The 19,008-nt window shown below is 30.3% G+C and overlaps 1 pseudogene; it reads left to right on the top strand.

Annotated features, from left to right (window-relative positions):
• Positions 1-9,862: 9,862 nt before the first annotated feature.
• Positions 9,863-11,842, top strand: LOC129296202 (S-adenosyl-L-methionine:benzoic acid/salicylic acid carboxyl methyltransferase 1-like; annotated as a pseudogene).
• Positions 11,843-19,008: the final 7,166 nt, after the last annotated feature.

Below are 19,008 nucleotides of genomic sequence, written 5' to 3'. Positions count from 1 at the left end.
TTTCCTTTATATGATTTATCCATGGTCTTGTATTTAAAAAAAGACTATTTTTTTTGGATGAAAATGTGAAAACTATATTAAACAAAGCTATACAGCAAAATGCAAAGAGAGTTACTGATCATCTCATCGACAAAAAAATATGTTAAAATGTTTTATGTATATATCTATGTTGCTATAGGCTTGAAGAATCAATACTTGGTTGTTAACTAGGAGAAATAAAGCTCCAGGAACATGCACAGAGTGACCATTACCAACGCTCAAGCATGACACATGGCCTACTCCGTTCGGAAATGCTGAAGCTTGGCACTGAAACACCGCGCATGAGGGGCCAATAGTCTGGACTGCATAATTTTAAACCAATTCTCCTGTCATGGCCGTCGTGGGTTCTTATAGATTTCAAGTGGTTATCAAACGTAGGTCATCATGATCACTCACTGGGCTAACTAGACCTTAACAAGTGCTATATTCTGGCTTCAGAGTGTCCTCCGTCTAGATCGATATACGACGTCTTTTTGGTAGAATATATACGACTCAATCTCATCGGTGCTGCATACTCACGTCAAATTTTCTTCGTCACTTTTGTTCCATCAATACAGTGCACATAACACAAACACGCAGAGAGTTTTATCTGAGCGCCGAAAAAAGACAACAAAAAATCATCGGGCTTCTTAACCCCATGTGTGCTAAAGTAGGAAAATGGTTGGATCTGTTTGTTGGTGACAATGAACAAAGGCATAGTGAACGGTAATGATAATGATAGTGCATTTTTTTTTTTTTGAAAAAGTAGGGAAAATGATGATCGCCTCACGCGTTTTACTATCAATTTCTCGCATTTAATCAGTAGCCAGGGCATTGTTAATTTGTTATATTTCCGGGCATTGAAATACGAAGCTTGCCAACCAGTGCTAAATTCAAATGACGCATGACATGCCAATCGCAGAACTAATCATTCCAAACCCAAACAAAAACTAAGATATATAAGAGAAGTCAAATTAAGTTCAGGTGGTTGTTTAATGATCCCGAGTCAGGAAGCCTCCCTGAATCCTGAATTGCTGTATGGCCTCCAATAGCTATCAAAATATCATTTATTATCATAATTTGATGGCTGTTGAATGTCTCATCTCATGTAGTACTTTCTTGCTGCATTAAATGTACATGAACTCTTTGTTTTACATCAGGTGTGAGAGAGAGGAAAAGAATGCAAAAGCAATGTATTTCTCTAATCTTATTTCCAAGGTACTTTCAACGTATTTTATTATAATTAAAAAAACTTTAAAAGTCATTAAATTTATTTAAAAATTTAATATTTTTTAATTTTACTCTTATTAAATATACATATTTTAATAATATATTTTTTATTTTTAATATTCAATGAAGGTTAAATGAAAAATTTTATAATAAAAATTTAATAAAATAATTTATAAATATAATAAATTTTTTTATTTTATAAATAAGATTAGAGAGAATACATGAACTCTTTGTTTTGCAAGTGAGAGAGACAGGAAAAGGGATACCAAAGATAGATTAACTTGTTTTGTTTCTTCTACAGAGATTCAAAGCAAAAAGGTTATTTTGTGATAAGTGAAATTTTTTTTTTTTTTGGGGGGGGGGGGGGGTTTGTGTTAAGGGTAGCCTGACAAAAGCTAAAACCTCACTGCCTAAAAGCCAAGCAGCCAGCATAGCATGTGACGTCCTTCTCATCCAAAGTCATATAAGAGAGTACTTTTGCGGGAGTTGCCTTCCCTCTATTGAGGGAAGTGTCCTTCACCTTCTCGTTAGAGTAGAAGTAAATTTAGAGCGTCTAAATTTAATTTTTTATTTTTTATTTTTAACTTATATTTTTAAAATAAAAATATATAAAAATTTTAATAAATTATAATAAAGAAAACTGAAGAGTCCTGTTTTAATTTTACTTTGTTTTAGTTTATTATCCAGTTTTTTTGGGGGGGGGGAACTTTTTCAATGTATAAAGTCTTTCTTGTTGTTTTTAACTCATTATAAACTTAAGTTTTGATTGGAAAAACTTGTTCTTAAATAATTTGAGCAGGACATATGTAGAACCAAATCTTTTGGGGCCAAAAATGCAAAACTACATTATAGTGGGGGACTAAAATAATTTTAGCATTTTTATTAACAAAAAAATAAAGTAAATTTAACAGAATTTTTGAGTAAGTAGCCATGCAGCTTGGGCCCCTAAATCCATATGTGTCTCTGAATTCGAGAAGATAACATTCCATGATAATTAATAGAACATGTTTTTAAATGCTAGTAAGTTAAATTTTTCAAACTAAATCCTACATTGCTAAATCTCCTCCTTTCTTCACATTCCCTACATCACAATTTCTCTCTCCGCTAGAGCTGGGAATACGGGCGGGCCCGACCCTTAAGGGCCTGGCCCTTATAGGCTCGGCCCTTTAGGGCCTGAGCCCTAAAGCTCGGTTTTCCATTTTGACCCCCATTTTTCAAGCCCGGCCCTTATCCTCAGGGCTCAGGGCCAGGCCCGTAAGCCCTTTTTTAAAAAATAAAAAAATTAAAATAAAATTAAACATTATAAATAAATTAAAATATTTTAAAATTAAAAAAATTAAAATCATCATAATTTTTTAAAAATTAAATAGCATACATTAGAAGTCTAGTAATAAAATTTAAATCTTCATTTAAAAAATAGTTCATTTTTTTTATAAATATACAAACATAATAATTATAGAAAAATAAAAAATATCATAAATTTTATACTATACACTGATATTTATTAAATTAGATTAAATTAATTTTAAAATAAATTAAAATTAATAATAATATAATGTGTGTAGGATCAGGTGAGCAGGTCATTGATTTCAAACACGTGTTTTACTAAAAAAAATAATAATAAAAATAATATAACAGGGCTTGAAGGGCAGCCCGGGCCCGAGCCCTATTTTACAGGGCTTATCAGGGCCAAGCCCTCAAGCCCGATTACTTTAAAAAAATTTATTTTTAAAGCCCGAACCCTTATTTAAACAGGGCTTTCAGGCCCGGCCCTCCAGGCCCGGCCCTTATTCCCGGCTCTACTCTCCGCTCCTCCTTTCACTCCACTTTTGCTTGCTTTGACTGTGTTCGTCTCCTTGGTTCCTTGAGAATCTTATCACAATGAAATAGAATAAGTTAAATATGACACTTTATATTTAACGATTATAAGTATAAAATGACAAATAAAAAAAACGCTAAATACTTGACGGTTGTTTTAAAATAACCATCAATTATTTAGTATATATTTGTCAGTTATATTGACATAACTGTTAAATATATTTGCATCTCATATTTAATTTTTTTTTATAAATATATTTGACAGTTGTTTGCTAATAACTATCAACTATATTTTAGTGTACTTGATTGTTATTTGTAAACAAGTGTCAAATATATGATTTAAATGAAAAAATATAAAAATTAATTACTTGATGCTTGTTTGTTAATAATTGTTAAGGATGTTTGCATTTTATTTGATGATTATTTAATAACAAGCATTACGAAATAATCGTCAAATATTTCCTTTTAAATTTATGTTTCAGAACCTTTCATTTTCACATTTCTGAAACTCGAACATTTTTGAAAACACACCTAGAGTGCTTGAAAATCATTTTCTATCACTGAAACTACCTAAAAACATAGATTTAGACTCGATTCTTCTTGGCTTTTGCTCGTGGGTTCCATTTTTTGGGGTTCGTGCATTTTTCGTTCATCCAAGTCTTCATTTCTAGCGTTTTGGGTTTATTCTCCGTCTCATCTGTTTAATTTGTTTATGGATTTAGTATTTATGGTAAATTTGACTTAAAATTTTCCTACTTGCTTTTCAACAGTGCAAAACACGAGTTATCTTTTCTCTTCCTTCCCCTACTATTGTTCTTCATCTTTGTGCTCTGCCTCTTTTAAGAAAGTTGGCCTATTCTTCTTCCTTGTGGTATTGTTGTCAATTGATTGTAATTAGGGAGTTGATTGAAATTAGCGATTGGAATATGAAATTTTTATTCATTAAAACTATGATTTGTGATTGAATGTATATAGGCTTTAGTTTTTGGTTCTTTCTAAGTTATGAAATTAAATTTAAGATTATATGAAAATTAATTTACTGTTGGCCATTATATGAATTTATTGAAAATTTGCTTTTCTTGTTGTAGTGATGGTGATAATTTTATTGTTGGATAACTTGATTAAATATGATTGAGTTATATTAAATTTTTAAGACAAAATTTTTGTATTAATTGTTGCTGTGAATAATTTGATTGGATATAAGTATTATATGAAAATTTGTGAATGATGAAAATTTTGAATAAAGAGAGGGTTCAAAACCTAAAAAACTATCTTTTTTAAGTTATTATACTGTCAAATTTTTTAAGATAAAATTTTTATATCAATTATTGTTGGGTAACTTGATTGAGTATAATTAAATTATATGAGAACTTGAATGATGAAACTTTTTATTTAAGTTGATTAATATTTGAATTAATTGTGTGCATTTTGTTTAAGTAAATTAATGTTTGATTTAATTGTCTTCCTTTACAGATAAATGACTTCTGATAGTGAGTTTGTTGATACCCCTCTATCAATTCTAACTACAAATTCAATTGAGATTTTGAGTACATAAAAAAAGCTAGAGCAGGAGTGCAATAACATTTAGTGAGACCTAACGATAATGGAAGAGGTGACAAAGATAAGAGTTGCAGGAAAAAAAATTGAAGTGGAATGGAACAAGAAAGGGCAAACAATTGAATCCTTAAAATTCATAAGTTATATTGGGGTGGTAGCAAAGAGAACTTTTTAATGAGTAAGTTAAATTTTTGTCAATTGTTATTTTAATATCCATATATCTTGAATTTTTGACATATATTCTTTATTTTCTTCTCAGAGATGTGGTCTTATATCATACTGTGACCAAGACCTTATCCTTTAGCTTAAGGGCATTGGACTCTTATGAGACATGGGTCACAGTTAAGGTAAACCTAATGGGTTGAGTTTTTAATTAACGAACTGCGGCCTTTTAACTATTATTTTATTAATATGTGATTTTTTTTTCACAATGTCCACTCTAGCCAGATCAGAGCAATGACTATAGCTATTGCTTAATGAGATCCTTGAAGGACATTATCACCTATGCCCCTACCACATTACCTAACAAGATATATATTAAATTTAATGACCCTTAAATTATAAATTTTAATCAACTTTTGTTATATAGCTATTAACTTGAATTTGTTGTAACTCTTTTCATACAATACTTTGAGGATGCCTACTGTGTTCGGTATGCAGCTGCACATATAGAAGAAACCCTTGAAAATGTAGCTCAGGCTGTGTTTAACATGTGGATAGTAGTAGTGATTAGACTCAATTAGTTTTGGTATACACATCTATTTTTTTTTGGCCAATTTTCTGTTTGAGGCCAATTAGTTTTAAAATTTTAATTTATAAAGTAGGCAAAGTTATAGATTTTTTATGGCATCGGTTTTAGGGTATAGGTAGATATAGGAAATTAAAGATATTTGAATTGTAATTTCAATATAAATAATGATTCAATTATTTTTTATTGTTAGCTGGCTGGTATATATATTTGATTGCTTTGTATTTGCAAGAGAGCTCTTTGAGAAGCAGCTCCCAACTTTTAAAAAAATACATCATAAATACTTGATGGTTATTTAAAAAAAACGTCAAGTATAAGTTTATTTGATAGTTATTTCAAAATAACCATCAAGTATTTGGCAATATGTAACACAAAATTTGCCAAAATATATTTGATGATTTTTTCGTTATAGTCATCAAATAAGTATACATACTTGATGGTTATTTGACAATAACCGTCAAGTATTATTAAATACTTCACGGTTATTTAGAAATAACCGTCAAGTATTATTAGATACTTGACGTTTATTTTTAAATAACCGTCAAGTATATTCTTGCAATACACCTGTGTTGCTAATGTTTAAGTGATTACTTGACGGTTATTTTAAAATAACCGTCAAGTAATCTCTAAAATATTTGACAGTTTTTAACCGTCAAATAAATATATGGCACCCTATTATTTGATGGTTAAAAATTATCAAATAATTTTTAAAATAACCATTAAGTAAGGGGATATTTTATAGTAGTGTCACCCAAAAGGCGCTTCTAGACATCACCCTCATCAATTGTTGGACCGGATGGAGTATTTTCGTAGGGAATTTTGGTTAAGGATGGTAATCCGGATTAAACTTGAAAAACCTCATAATTCAGCTTGAAAATTTATAACATTTTCCTTATTTCCGCCCAAATGAGCTTGAACCCAAATGGATTTAGATCAAAATCTTTTTATTATCAATAAAATAAAATTAATATTCACCTCAACTTTCACTTAATATTCATGAATCTTCTTCTAAATGAAGTGTTAATGTTCCAATAATGATTTGTTTTTAATATTTTTTGAAAATATTAAGGAAAAATAAATATGAGAGATTAATTTATATGCTTTTACTTTTATCTTTTCAATGCTTGATCTCACTTTAATAATGACAGCAAACGGTGGTTATTGTGTTATGTTACTTGAAAATCTTAATTTTTGATATAAAAATTGAAATTAACTTAAATAAAATAAAATAGTATCTAACAATTTGGGCCAATCCAAAAGCCTAAGGTATTAGGATAAAGTTAGGCTATAAGAGTTTTTATATTTTAGGTATTTTAAACTCAATTCGAATAAACTTGACTTGATTACCAACTTTGATTTTAGTCATTAATGCATGTCTAAATTTATTCACACTTTAAGGACTTAGGATTAGAGAAATATTTTTACATTTAGGATTAGAGAAATATTTTTACATTTTATGAGACTTTGAAGTAATTAACAAGTTTATGTGAGACTCATGGGTGATTTTGCGTAGCACTTCTGTGGTGAGACGAATTGAAGCTTGAATATTCATGATGGGCATCCGAGTCATACAAGAGAGCACTTTTGGGAAGGCATTACAGCCAAGTGGGTATGGGGAAGGTAAACATCGTAATTTGTCCTGACGGGCATAAGTAAACAAAATAACATCTAAAAATAAATAAAAAAGAGACAATAAAAAATGGAAATTAGAAAAATATTCTATGAAAGCAATTTCTATATGAAAATAGAACAATATTTTATAACAAGAAAATAAATAAATAAAAAATTAAAAGCTATTTGATCTAAAGATAATAAAAAATGATACAAATATAATCAAGTTAGATCATAATCTAACATTAATCATAATAATAATAATATATGAGATATAAATATTTAAATATCTCAAAATAATATAACAATCAAAACATACTATAATTATATATCTAATATTATGATTTGAAGATTCTAAAAAATACAATAATCAGAATATAATAATATATAAGATAACAAATAATATCTAAACTCTAAATAGTAATAACCAAATAGTATATAAAAATAATGATATAGATTAAAGAGATCACATTATGATTGAGATTCTAGAAAAATTCTAAGCATAGGGATCTATATAAAAAAAAAAAAAACTAAAAGTAGAGCAGAGGAAGCAGTTAGAAACTAGGGAAAAATTAAGTGATATAGATTAAAGATATCTCATTACGGGTGAGAATAATGATGAAAAACACAATTTTCTCATACTTGATTAAAGAGAAAAAAAATAAAAGAAAAATAAAATTAAGAAAAAAAAAATGAAACACATAGAGATACACAAGGGGCAAGGGCTGAGTCGAGTCAAGCTTCACCCCAAATCCGGTGTTTGACCCATTGTGTTTATTTGGGCATTTGGCCCGATTTTGACCCTCCCTTACTTGAAAAATTATTTGTAAAATATGAAAATAATTTTATTAACCAACAAAGAATATAATTATAATTATTTACAATAGATTTTTTTTTTTTTTCATTTGGAATCGAACTCATTAAAAATCTTCACTCTCTTCCCTTCCATTATAGTCAAACCAAACAAAAGGTGAGCGTCGTCACCGATCCTAGTTTAACACACAACTTTGCCTCTATTTGGTTGGCACAATGGATGTTAATTGAATGGAATGGTCATTATTATTGAAAATTTGTTTAGTTTGATATTCCCTCCATTTCTATTTGTAGAAAAAAAAAATTGTATCACACATTTTAAGAAAATTAATTAATTATATTAATTGTGTCTAAAAATAAAAGAATTGAACTATAATACCCTTTATTAATTGTCTCTTATAACTATAAATGATAAAATTATGAGGAGTAATTTAAAAAGTTTGTAATAAATATTTATTGAAAAATGTAATTTTGCTTATATAAAAAAATAAATTAAAAGTGATAGTTTATCTTATAAATGAAAACATAAGGAGTATTAAGTCGGTTGGGATGATATATGCATTTTTTAATTTTAATTAAATACAAATATATGTTAAAAAAATAAAGATGATTATATTAATAAAAAACTAAAATATTAATCTTAATAAGAAAAAATAACGCCCAGTTTCTTTTGGGTATGAAGAAGATTGTATTAATAAATAAACAAAAAGTCCACAGAGACCAAACAAAGAAAAAGGGCCAAGCCCAAACAACAAATAGTCCACAAAGACCATAAGAAACAAAAAGGCGGAGCCCAAAAAACAATAGTCCACAAATCTAAATAAATTTTAAGATTAAAGGTCATTTTTATCCTTAAACTATATATGAAAGTAGAGTTAATAATTTAAGTTTGATGAGTTAATCCAAACCTGCTTGAAAAAATTAGAGTCAAGCCCAGAAAAATATTTTTTTAATGTTTTAGCTAATTCGAATTGACCCAAAAAAATTTGGGCAAACCTGATTGGGTTCAGGCTTAGGTTGAATATTGAATAATTTTTTTTAAAAAAATATAATAAATATTAATTAATTCTTTAAGTTTTATGTTATTTTATATTAAAATATTATATATTTGAGTGCATTATTATGGTTATTTTTTAAAAAATTTATATTTTCATATTTTTATTATTTTTAATCAATAAAATGTTTCAGAATAAAATTTAAAATATATTATTTCACAATTAGTCAGCCCACATTATATTTTCTTTTTTTTATCATCCTTCCATTTTTTCATAATTAGTCAGCTCACATTATATTATTTCTTCATATTTTTTAATTATAAAATATTTAAGTTGAAGTGCAAAATAGCCCTTAACCTGATAAAAATATTAAAAAAATAATAGGATTCATTGATTACTAACAGACGTTAAGTATCTTAACATTAAGATGATAATAGAGAAAATCATTAAATTTGAGAAATAGAATTGACCCATTGTTAAGTTTAGGGACATTTATAACTTTTTGTATAGAATTCAAGGACTAAAATGATCATTAATCTTCAATTTTAAATAACAAAATACCTATAAATTTACTCACCATCTTTTGTTGTGATGTAATTGTTATCGATTTTTTTCTTTTGGGCTTAATTGTCATTCTCTCTATACTTTATATATACAATGTCATTAGTAAACCGATAAGAATACCATTAAATACACATTAATGAAGAAATGAGAATGTTCAATGTTGTTAATGAATGGATAAGAATATCATAATGAAGAGATGACAATGTGTTTAAGAACAGATAAAAAATGTTTTTAATGAATGGATTAGAATGAATATCGTTATTGAACAAATAAGAACATAATTACCATATTACTAAATTACTAAATAAATAAAAATGTCGTTAATGAAGAAATAAATCTGTTACTTAATCTCCAAACCCCGTAACTTAATTATTTTATATAAGGAATGGTGTAACGAATTCCAATTCTTAATTAGGAAGAATGATCTATTTATACCGACGATTGGCTATAAAGTTCATTCTTTTTTATCCCTATTATTGAGACACATAATTGTAGAAGTGAAACCATGAGAATGGACGTGGCTCAAGTGTTGCATATGAAAGGAGGCACCACAGAAACAAGCTACTCAAACAATTCTTTATTCCAGGTATATATTTCAAACTTTATTAATTAGTTAATCATTTTCTAGCATTGTAATTGCTTGCATTATATTATATTGCATCCATTATAAAATATAATCCTACATATGTCTTCTAATAAAATAATATGCGCAATATAATCTATGGTGATAGCAAAAGGTGATTTCTTCAACAAAGCTCATAAGAGAAGATGCTATAACTTGCTTATATAGAGAAACAAACCCTTGAAGCCTAGCAATTGCAGATTTGGGCTGTTCATTTGGATCAAACACTTTCTTTGTCTCCTTTGATTTGATTGAAACTGTGGAGAAGCTTTGTAGAGATCGAAACCAAGAATCTCCAGAATACATGATCTTCTTGAATGACCTGCCAAGTAATGACTTTAACACAATCTTCAAGTCTCTTGAAAGCTTTAAACAAAAGCTAAGCAAGGAAGTGGTTGGTGGGAGTGGTCCATGCTACGTCACTGGTGTTCCTGGTTCCTTTTATGGAAGGATTCTCCCTACTAAATCTTTGCATTTTGTTCATTCCTCCTACAGTCTTCATTGGATGTCTCAGGTACATAAATAAGTAATTTTCTTTCTTTTAAATTGTATTGAGTAATAAAATGCATGATTTTTAGAATAAGACTAGACTGGCCAGTTCAATTAGGAATCACCTTATGGTTCGGTCTGGTAAACCATCATAATCAGAAGAAAAATAAATCAGTCAAAATTGATAAAAAACTTATCAAAATTGGTTTTCATTTTTTTAAAAAAATCAAAAGCCTAAAACTATGCTATTTTTTTTCCGGTGCTGTGGTTGATTTGTAGTTAGTGTTTTGTGAGAGAGAGAGAGAGAGAGAGAGAGAGATATGATCTATTGGTGATTTTAGTTGACAATGAAAGTTTGTGTTGATTTGGTTAGGCAATTAATGTGGCATATTTGAGAATTTTGGTGATTTGCAATGAAAAATAATTTCATTATAGTGTTGGTACAATTGACTATAAAAATGACATGTATAATAATAAGGATATGGATAAATATTATTTACATTTTATTGTTTTAACTCAAGCCAATCAAACCATGAATCAATGAACCATGCACCCTAACTAGTTTAATGCTCAATCTACTTCTGACAATATTGATCAAATATTAATATTTATAAATTATATTTAATTAACTGCTGAGTGCGATTATTAAATGTAGGTTCCTTGGGGTGTAGAAAACAATAAGGGCAATATTTACATGACAAGCAAAAGCCCTTTAAATGTGTGCACTGCTTACTACCATCAATTTCAAAGTGATTTCTCAATGTTTCTCAAGTGCCGTGCTCACGAACTTGTTGAAGGGGGTCGTATGGTACTCACACTCTTGGGAAGAGGCAATCATGATTCATCAATGAATAAATATTGCCACATCTGGGACATTGTAGCTGAAGCACTTAATGTCATGGTCTTGGAGGTATATTAACTACACAAATTTCTTTGAAATGCGTACTAAAAGGGGAAAAAAGATGAAGATTCATGCATTCTTCATGATGGAGGAATTTAATTAATTGTTTTGATATGCAATTAACGCAGGGGATAATAAAGGAAGATCAAATGGATTCATTCAATGTTCCATTTTACAGTCCATCCTCATCTGAATTGAAACTAGAGGTTGTAAAAGAAGGTTCCTTCACAATTAATTACTTAGAGGAATTTGAAACAAGTTGGGAAGCTGCTTATGATGAGAAGCGTAATGGTAGTAAAGATTATCAACTAACACAATTCATGAGAGCTGTGGTAGAACCTTTGCTTGTTAGCCACTTTGGAGAAGCTATAACAGACCATCTCTTTTGGTATTGCCAACAAATACTAGCTTGTCATATGTCTAAGGGAAACCTTGTGCATCTCAGTCTCTCCATATCTTTAACCAGAACAAGTTGAAGAAGCATGCTGATATATGTTTTTATCATTTATGGTAAATAAATCATCTATTTGTCTTATTTAATCCTTTTGAGATCATGTACCCTTTTATTTTACAATAATTAATAACAATGTTTAACTAGGATATCAGATCTTAGAAATGTTTAATTCAATGTTTGAGATGTTATAAAATGCATTAAATTAGAGGTTGATCAAATTGGGACAAGTAAATGATCCAAAAAATACACCACCATAGAAAAGCCCCATATTTGACGCTTATTTTTCACAATAATTGACGATTTTTAACCATTAAGTAAGGATGCGACATATATTAAAAAAAACTTCACTTGATGATTAAAAACCGTCAAGTATTTAGGTAATACTTGACGATTATTTATAAAAAACCATTAAGTATATGAATATAACTTTACTTTTTCCCTTAATAAATGGGCTAGTTTTGGCCGTAAATACTTGACTTTTGTTTCCAAATAAGCTTCAAGTATTTACAAATACTTAATACTTATTTGGAAACAAGCGTCAAATGTATAAATACTTGACTGTTATTTTAAAATAATCGTCAAGTACTTATGGTATTTTTTTTTTAAAAAAATAGGAGGGTTGCTTTTAAAGAAGCCTCCCTACATAAAGATACAGATACAAATAAAAAATAGCTAGCTAGCATCCAGAAATAATACAATGAATGTTTCTAATAATATTTACTACCTAAGTAACATTAAATTAAAATTCCCATACATTTACCTTTAAAATAAAAAACATCTATACTCAACTTTTATGTATACTAAAGTTTCAAAGCTAAGTGGCTTATCCCATGAAAATTTGCCAAAATAATGTATATATATACATGACTAACTATTGTGCCGGCCTAACCACTATCGCTACCCACATATTGAAAACATATTGGCCTACCTTTTCAAGAATTTCTTCTACATGTGCAGCTGTATAACGAATGCAGTAAATGTCTTCGAAGTATTGTAAGCAAAGTCACAACAATTTCAAGTTAATAGGTAGCTAATTAAAATTAGTTAAAATTTATAATTGAAATGTAATTAAATTTAATATATACACCTTGTCAGATAATGTGGTAGGGGCATGGGTGATAATATCCTTCATGAACTTCATCAAGCAATAACCATAGTCATTGCTTTGATCTAACTAGAGTGGACATTGTAAAAAAACATATATATATCAATGAAATTGTAAAACATGACATAGTTTCTTGATTAAAAACTTGGCCAATTAAATAAATACCTTAATAATGACCCATTTGTTTGAATATTCGAATGCCCTCATCCTAGGTGACACAGTTTTGTCAGTCACAATGCGATACAATACCACAACTCTAAAAAGAAAGTATGGAATGAATGTAAGAGATCCAACTTACTCGTTAAAAAGTACCACCATATTTTCCCTGTTGCTCGATTCTCTATTAAGGGGATCGAGATACCATATTGTTGGAGCAACAGGATTGATCATAATAAGCATTCAGTGTCCCTTAATAAGAAATAGTATGTGTTACCAAACAAATAAATATAAAAAATATTTACTCGTAACAAGCATTAGTAGCTCACCCTTGGTAGTAAGGAGTGATAAATAAAGTATCCTTATCCGCTTCCCTTTCCTAAAATTGACCTGAAAGCATTTTTACTTGATTTTCAAGAGCTTCCTTTGTAATATTATTGTAGGGAGAGACATCATGAGGATTAGCCAGCTTAATCCTCGACTCGAGGCTACTAAGAACCATAAACAAGGTATAAAGGTGACTTGGGTGAAAAAATATACAAGTTAATACGTGTGCATACACACACACACACACACATAATTCAAGTAATTAACCAAAAATATTGAAGAATTACCTTAGGTAAAAGGTTATCAAACTAGTACTTGCCATATCATGCTTAAGGATCTCATTTAAAATTTCATCTCGAATGACTTTAAATGATACTCTATTAAATAGTCCATCATTAAAATTAATGATATCCCCAATCAACACTTGACGAATCATCCTCATAGCAGAAGCATAAGTCTCAAGAGAGTTATGAAATTTGTTTTTTACAACAGGTATAAGTGCTGGATACTGTAAAACTGTGGCTGACTCTTTAGTATGGCCCGACACCTTTTTCTTCAATTTGCTTTTCCCCCTTAGATATGCAAAAAAAATGTTAGACATGTATATATATTAAAAGATTCTAAACAATTATTTAAATCATATATACCTTTTTCTTTGTTGGTAATAGGTCCTTTAATGGCTTTGGGTCCTTTGCTAGTTTTGGTGTACCCACTGTTACAAGGTGGTTGGGCCATGTAACAAAGCTCCCCAATACATCTCTTACCATCTGCATCTCATCGATAGGATAAGGTAATGGATACTTAGGGTCGATTGCAGCAAGCAAGGAAACCTTAATATAATCAGGTGGGAGGGAAAGGTTATGAATTGTGTCCCTGACAATGTTGTACACATGTCCTATTGTAATTACTTTATATGAAGGATCGTCTGCTAAACAGTTGCAGTCATTCTCACCCTAAATAAACAAAAAAATGTTAGTAAGACAAAAAATTAGTTAAGTAAATTTAGAAGATAAAATGTATTACCTTAGGTGTTTTGTCTAAAGGAACTATGTAGCTATCTTTTCCGTTAGGGCTAACGTTAGCCAAAAGTCTCCCAAGGATCTGCCCCTTCAGTAGTATGTCAATTAACTTTGCCTGAGCTTCTAGCTGCTACTTCATAATGACTTTGTCTTCTCTCAACTCTTGGACCTTAGATGAAGAAGTCAATATTCTCTCCTTAATCTTACCAAATTATTGCTTCTTTATGACACTAAAGTTGACACATTTGACACAATTAGGGTGGTCAGGGGTCCTTAACGTTCTAGCCAAGATATGCTTATGCTTAAAAAGCTTGCCTTGTGAGACTTCCTAAGAGAGGAAATCCTATGCAAAGTAGAGCTAATTAGTATGTATTTTCATAATAATTTATTAATTAATAGATAATAATAATAATACTTATAATTTTTTCAGTAACCTCCTTCACATGAAGGTTGTCAATAGCTCCATCTTTATTTACTCGTGCCAATGCCTAAAGTCTTTGGCGGGATATGATAACATCTAATCCCTTCACCTCTAGTTGTTTCTGCTTTATGCCTGCATACCCCAACCTCCCCACTCTGTAAGGATATCCATTCTTAGCCACTCTCTCCTTATTTTGAGTGCTTAGTTCCTTTAATCAATAACAAAATATATTGTTAGTACACATATATACATTCAATAAAAGGCATCAAAATTTAAATTTTAGAAACACACATACCTTGAATTTCTTCTTGCACTGAGAGGCAACAAAAGTATTTCAATCTTCCTGTTTTACTAAAGACTGTAATATGGGAGGAAGTCGGGCTACAAATTCAACATCAGGGTCTTTCAAATATTTTTGTGTGATAAAATGTATGAAAGACCACAGTGCCTTCTCAGCCTTTTGAATGAGAAATCCTTCTTGTTCTCGTCTATTTTAAATCCTAATTGCACAATAAAATAAATATGTTAGGTGCATCAATTTAAAATACTATAACAAAATATAACTTAGTAAAATGTAACTTACAGCCACAGTCTCCCAAACAATGTCCTTCCCAGCTTAATCAATTTTTTGCCATGATTTATGCATGATAGGTATAGTTATCTTTGCCACCACCCTAATATAACTTATAAATTTTGCAGATTTAATGGCTTGTCCTTTTTTGTTCCACTGCATTGCCAATTTTTTGCTTGCAGCTCTTGTTTTTGTAACTTCCTCCATTATTGTCAGGCCTCACTAGATATTGTTATATTCCTACTCCAGTTTTTTTTGCGACGACGAAGCATCAGTAAAAGTTGTAGTAGGATCTGATAAAGGGATTTCACTAGACTCAGAATAACCATTTATCTATAACACAAGAAATTCAAAAATTAATCAACTATAATTAATTTAAAAAATTAATCAACCATAATGAATTTAAAAAATTAATTAACCATAATTAAGTTCAAACATTAATCAAGTTAATTAATTCAACATGAAACAAAAATGTTACAATTAATTCAAAGGTTACATGTTCAAGTTGCTCTTTTTCATTTCCTTAACTCCTGTTTTTTTACTTCCCCCTCCTTGAAATATTTTCTTTTTATGTTCAAATAATTTTCTCCTTTTTAAAATTTAAATGCCTTTATTGTGATCATTTCTCATGTATAAAACATCATCTGCAGTGTCACTACTTTGATTTGATGTCCCTTTAAATGGGTCATCCTCAACTGCTACATTTTTCATTTATTTTTTCATGTAATAGGAGTCAAGAATATATAACACTTGGTTGGCTTATTGTGTCAAATAAAAGGCTCATCTTTATACTCTTTCTTGTTCAAATTCGCTTGTACAAATCTAAATTGGTAATCAAATTTCAAGCCATTTTTTTGATTAATCCACTTGCACCTAAAGATCAAAACCTGAAAGGATATGTAATCTAAATCTCATATATGCTCAATTACACTTAAGTATGACATGTTTGCATAAATAAATTTTTATCCTTAATACTGAAAATATGCATGGAATGAGCTATAAGGGTTACACCGCTATTTTACATTGTGCTCCTATATCTTGCTCCCTTGTATAAAATGTGTACCTATTAATAAGGTAAGTAGTGTAAGAAATGGCCTGTCTGCTTGGATCATTATCTAACCATCTCAAGTTTTCAGAAACTGAATTAGAATCAACATTTAACATTTCAAGAATGTGCTTCTTAAATCATCTCGTAAAAGTTTTATTTTGTTCCTTAACATGCCAAATTTCTGATCTATTAAGATTATCCCTCCTAAGTTCAGCCATATGCTTGTCTACATACTCTTTAACCTCTTTGATATTGTGCAACACACATAGGTGGGCTTGCTCCTACTAGACACTTAAGATAGTAATGACTTTGTTTCCCATTATCCCCCCTCAACCTATTATGCCCATATGTTAAGACTTTGGAAGCCTAACATAGCTAACATGGCTTAGGTACTTAGTATAAAAGTCAACAATCTCTTTACAAATATACCAATCAACAATGCAATCCTCCAGTTGACTTTGATTTTTCACATAGCTTTTGAAAATCTTCATATAACGCTCAAGAGGATACATCCATCTCAAATAAACAAGTCCACACATTTGAACCTCTCTAACCAAGTGAACTGTTAGGTAGATCATAACATCAAAGAATATCAATAGAAAATACATCTCAAGCTCAGACAGTGTTAATACAATTTGGGCTTACAACCTTAGCAACTTATGTAGATTAATCACTTTAGTACAAATGGACTTGAAAAACAAACCTAACTTAGTTATCATCCCTTATACTTTAGGGGGTAAAATTACACGTATAGCTACCGGAATGAAATCCTTCATTAAAACATGGCAATTGTGAGACTTTAAGCCCTTCAATTTTAGATCTTTCATTGACATAAGATTTTTATGTTTGAAGAGTAGCCCTTGGGAACTTTAATTGCATTGAGGAACTCACAAAATGTAGTTTTCTCTTTCTTAAATAGCATATGAGTTGCCAAAGGGAGAAAGTACAGTTTCCTTTTATCTTGGGGTGCTAATTCTTCTCTTATTCCTAAAGGAACTATATCCGACCTTTCCTTTATGCCATCTTTTTTTTTCTGACACTTGGAGTAAATTGCCAATAAGACTCTCACAGAAATTTTTTTCAATATGCATAATATCAAGAAATTGCTGAACATCTAAAGTGGTCCCATAAGGGAGTTTAAAGAAAATAGATCTCTTCTTCCATCTGCTTGTCCTAAGGGTTCATTGCAAATGGTTTGCCAAATTCAATATCCAAATCTTTGATCTCCTCAAATAGCTCATCACCTATTAACAGAAAAGGTGTCTTACCTTCTTCTGGATTTTCATTGAACAATTTTCTCAACCATCGATAATGATGTTCTTGGTTGTAAAAACCTATGATGCCTGAAGTAAACATTTTCCATCCTATGTTGAAGCTTTATAGAATGTGTTCCCTTTTCACAAATAGGGCATCCAAGTTGCCCTTTAATGCTATACCCTTACATATTATCATAGGCAAGAAAGTTGTTGATTATGTCGAAGAGTATAGCTCTTAAATTGAATCTTTCTTCCTTGTACCCATCATAGACCTCTACACTTGGCTTCCATATGATCTTTAAGTCATCAATTAGAGGAGTCAAATATATGTCTATGTCATTCCCAGGTTGCTTGGGTCCCACAATTAGCATAGACAACATTACATACTTATGCTTCATGCAAAGCTACGGAGGAAGGTTATAAATCACCAAAATGATTGGCCATGTGTTATGGCTACTATTTTGAAGCCCATGAGGATTCATACCGTCAATAGATAAATCAAGGTATAGATTCCTACTCTCTTCCCGAATTTAGGGTACTCATAATCAATCTTTTTCTATTGTGGAGAATCAGTAGGATGACAAAGCATATCGTCTTTTATCCTTTCATCCGCATGTCATGTTAAGCTTTTCTCAACTTTTGCACTACTATACATGCGTTTAAATATAGGCACGATTGGAAAATATCATAGTGCCTTTACTGAACTTGATCCATTTTGCGTGTAGTGTAAGCCATTACACTTCAAACACTTGATTAATGATTCATATTCATTCCAAAATAAAAGGAATCATTAGGGCACGCGTGTACCTTTTTAATAACTCACGTCAATTGATCACAGTACTTGTTTTATGTTATATGTTCGGTAAGGAAGCTCATTTTTCTTGGGAAGTAATTCTACTTTCAAATACCCAAGTAACTCGGTGAAGCTTGCATCACTCCATCCATTTTTTTTCCTTTATGTTGTACAATTTTAGCACTACTGACAACTTTAATGCACTACAACTAGGATACAACGGTGTCTCCACATTACTTTTCAACTTCTCAAACATTTCTGGACCATCCTTGAGGTCCTTTTCAATTGCTTTGGCCATTTGTTTGAGACAATCTTCCTCAATGTGCATGTGTCAAAAATCATCAGGAGATGATGCACAGCTTTTATTATGCTGCTGGCTACAACTAATATCATCCCTTATCTCACCATGCATTGTCTAACACTTATAACTTTGACTCATCCCATTTATTACTAAGTATTCTTTACAAGTATCTGGACTAACCCGCTTCACAA

This window comes from Prosopis cineraria, unplaced genomic scaffold (assembly GCF_029017545.1).
Source record: "Prosopis cineraria cultivar Desert tree isolate PC_DT_omini unplaced genomic scaffold, ASM2901754v1 PC280, whole genome shotgun sequence".
NCBI lineage: Eukaryota > Viridiplantae > Streptophyta > Magnoliopsida > Fabales > Fabaceae > Prosopis > Prosopis cineraria.
Note: the sequence above shows the minus strand (reverse complement) of the source record. Positions and strands in the feature narration are given on the sequence as shown.